This window comes from Myotis davidii, unplaced genomic scaffold (assembly GCF_000327345.1).
Source record: "Myotis davidii unplaced genomic scaffold, ASM32734v1 scaffold1509, whole genome shotgun sequence".
NCBI classification, from domain to species: domain Eukaryota; kingdom Metazoa; phylum Chordata; class Mammalia; order Chiroptera; family Vespertilionidae; genus Myotis; species Myotis davidii.
In genome coordinates this window covers 716808-720960 of record NW_006299480.1, presented here as the reverse complement: position 1 = coordinate 720960, position 4153 = coordinate 716808, and positions in this window count along the sequence as shown.

The window sequence follows — 4153 nt, the reverse complement described above, 5'->3', positions numbered from 1 at the left end:
CGCAGCCCGAAAACTCTGGCGGGTGGGGCGCGTCTCAGGGTTGGGGAGGCAGAATCAGGGGCGCGTGGTGACTCGGGAGTCGGGGCCCCGTGGCCAACCTTTACTCGTGGGCTCTTTTGGGACCGTGGCCATCCGTGGGGTGCGCCCACCTCGAGTATTGTTGGTGTTCAGCCCCGACAGTCTCCGTGGAGACAGAACTTAGCCGCCCTCCCCCACTATCACCCCGTTGCCGGGGCAACAGCCCTACTTCCCTCCCCCCTCCAGCCCCCCAATTCCCTCACTCAGAGTTGATGCCTGACACCGTGTGTGCCCCGCACAGGTCACACCCAGGCGACTGGAGTGGCTTCCGAATCAGACAGACAGAGCCGCAGCCCGAGGATCCCTCCCGAGGCCCGCAGGTCGATTTCAGAGCCGTGACAGTTCACACCCATGGCTACACCTGCGCGACACGCGTGGCAGCGCCTCTTAAAATTACGAGCGCAACTGAAGTATTTTCCTTCTTGTAAAAAATGTTTTATAAATAAAGACAAAATGGCATAAACCAAGACAATGCAGGATCTTTGTTTATTTTAACATTAAAATATTAAAGAGACGCCCGGCTGGCATGGCGCAGCGGTTGAGCATGGACCTATGAACCAGGAGGTCACGGTCGAGTCCCTGTGAGGGCACAAGCCCGGGTTGCCGGCTCAATCTCCAGTGGGGGGGGGTGTAGGAGGCGGCCGATCAGTGGTTCTCTCTCATCACTGTTTCTCTCTCTCTCCCTCTCCCTTCCTCTCTGAAATCAATAAAAATAGATATTTTTTAAAATATTATAAAAGAAACATTGCTCAGCCCTAATCGGTTTGGCTCAGTGGATAGAGCGTAGGTCTTCAGACTCAAGGGTCCCAGGATCGATTCTGGTCAAGGGCATGTGCCTTGGTTGCGGGCACATCCCCAGTAGAGGGTGTGCAGGAGGCAGCTGATCAATGTTTCTCTCTCATCTATGTTTCTAACTCTCTATCCCTCTCCCTTCCTCTCTGTAAAAAAATCAATAAAATATTTCTTTTTAAAAAAAAGAAACATGGCCCATAGCCTAAAACAGCATCTGAACGATGGGCTTAAATGATACGGACTTTTAATATGATATTGGTGCCTGACTTGTAGAAAATTGACAAAAGACCAACTAGAATCAGGGAAAAACAGAAAACCTTGAAGCTGCAAGGGGGGCTTTACTGAGGCCATTTCGGATGGTTCCTCAGCCCAAGCCTGCCAAACTCGCTGTGGTGGGCCGCATGCCGGCCGGGGTTTAACATGCTTGCTCTAGCGGCTCTCCAGGGCCTGGCATTTACATACCAGGATCTCTGCCCCCAGGGGCAGCTGCCTGCGCCTCCCTATATCTCACCACCCTCAAGGCCTGCCTGGTGCCACTGTACCCATTGGACAGATTTAGAAACAGTGCAGAAAGTGGAGGCCTATTCCCATGGCCCGTCTAGTCCTTCGCAGTCTGACTTGGTGCCTCCCAGGCAACGCTGCCCCTGCCTCTCCCCGGGCTCCTGTGCGGCACATAACTGTCACGGAGTGTCTGGGTCAAACTTGGCCTTTTAATTTTGTTGCTAGGTGGAGGACTCAATGGGCAGAGCTTTAAGTCCTCCCAGCCTCCTCAGGCACCTCATCTCTTTTCTTTTTAAAAAATGTGTACGTATATTTTCTTAATTTCAGAGAGGGAGAGAGAGAGAGAAACATCAGTGATGAGAGAGAATCATTGACCGGCTGCCTCCTGCATGCCCCAACTGGGGATTAAGCCCAAAACCCAGGCATGTGCCCTGACCGGGAATTGAACCATGATCTTCTGGTTCCTGAGCCGATGCTCAACCCCTGAGCCACACTGGCTGGGAACAGGCATCCTCATTTCTGAGTCTGCGGGCATGATATCAGAGACCACCACACACACAGCCCCAAGGAGCCCTCCTGGGAAGGGCCCTGGCAGGTGCCCAAGTGGCCTGGGCACCTGAGTCCATCGTGCATTCGGGTAGCAGGCAGGGCAGCGATAGCTTTGGGCCGAGGGAGCATGCCAGGGCCACCCGGCGGGTGGGGGAGGCTGTGCCCCAGACAAGAAGGGCAGTGGCTCCAACTGTGACTCAGAGGGAAACAGCGGTGATATCCGCTCAGACTTTGACCCTGAGGAGCAGGGGAGGGGTGGGCCCACACTCAGGACTGTGACACCCAGAGGGCGGCCGGCGCTGGGGCTGGTCTGGTCTGCAGTGTGGGTGGTGGGTGGGGGCCGTGAGCGTCTGGTCTCCTAAGTTACAAGGAGGCTGGTGGAGGTTGAAGCTGAAGGTTCCCATCTGATTGTCTCAGCAAAGGGCTTTGTGTGCCACTGCCCACACCCCTGACTCTGGTCTCCGGGTTGAGGCCTCCCCATTTTGGCCCAAGGTTAAGATGAACATTAAATACACGGCCCACTGTTTATCTGATGCATAATAAATACCCCATGTTGATAATGCCCTCACTCAAAAGAGCCAATGGGTGCCCTCACCAGTGTGGCTCAGTGGATAGAGCACCAGCCTGTGGACTGAAGGGTCCCGGGTTCCATTCCCGTCAAGGGCACATGCCTGGGTTGCAGGCTCCTCCCTGGCCCAGGGCCCTGGTCGGGGCGCATGCAGGAGGCAACCAATAGATGTGTTTCTCTCACTAACAAAAAATAAAATAAATAAAATAAAATAAAGGCCCCTAGACAAAACACATAATAGCAGATTTAAAAACAACTAATGGCCGAAACCGGTTTGGCTCAGTGGATAGAGCGTCGGCCTGCGGACTGAAGGGTCCCGGGTTCGATTCCGGTCAGGGGCATGTACCTGGGTTGCGGGCACATCCCCAGTAGGAGGTGTGCAGGAGGCAGCTGATCGATGTCTCTCTCTCACCGATGTATCTAACTCTCTATCTCTCTCCCTTCCTCTCTGTAAAAAATCAATAAAATATATTTAAAAAAAAAATAAAAACAACTAATGGATGAGTCAAATACCAGTTTCCACTAAAAAATTGGTATGATCATTGATTTAATAATTAAGTGTAATGAATTCACGCTGCAGGTTGTTTTTTGTTTTGTATTTTTTGCTGAAATTCACTGATGTTGGAATAATTCTGCTTATTGGCCACATTCTCAGGGTCAAGCCCTCCTCGGGCTCGGGGTGCAGGGGGGAGGCAGGGAAAGGAGCGGCCGGGGTGCGCTCTGGTCACAGCCCCACTCCGGGCCTGGGAGTCCCCATGACCCGCTCTCACGCCCTTCAGTCTGTCCAGTCAGTCGTCAGTCCTCCCTCCGCCTGGTCAGCGAGCGTCCTCCTCTGCCCTCGGCCCTCTGCCCGGTGGCACTAGCTTTCCCATTCGCCTTCGTATTCAGGGATCCGCCTAAACCTGCCGTTTCACTGGGCGATCGCATGTGGGTGAGGCTGCTGAGGGCAGAGGCTCGCTATCGTTTCCCAGTTGGAAGGGTTCGGTAGGGATGGGCCTCTCGCTTAGTTGTCACCAGTCCAGCTGCATTTTATTACGTTTATTCAAAGGACAGCTTTCGCCGGCTTTCTCTCCCGTTTGTACAGTTTCCGTTCCAGGGCGTCCTGCTCTCGTCTTCACTGTTTCGTCATTTCTGCCTGCGCTGGGCTTAGCTTCCTCCATGTGTCCCGGCCTCTGACGGTGGGAACTGACGTCCTAAATAAGCATCGAGAACCGAGAACCGTAAAGTCCGCTCGGCCCGGCGTTGGCCGCACCCCACGCCTCCTCAGGGCCTTCATTGTCCAGCTCAAAACCGGTTATACTTAACCACGCCCCTTCCCTGGCACGTGTTAACCACGCCCCTTCCCTGGCACCTGTTAACCACGCCCCTTCTCTGGCACGTGGCTCACGGACCAGTGTGTTGTGTAAAACTCGGCATCTTTTTGGGGGGAGAGGGGAGTGTTCCAATTGTCTTTGTTATTTCTGTTTCAATTTGGGGGATCAGAGACCGTAACTTGGCACTGCTGGGGTGGCGTGGCCCGTCCCCAACAGCTCGGCAATGGAGGGCCGCCTACGAGTGACCCTAACCATCAGCCGGGATCCTATATGGGGGGGGGGCGGGGGGCTGTGTGGAGGCTGCGCAGGCTCCTGGGGCAGAGGCCGAGGAGGGCACCTCTTCGCGGGACCG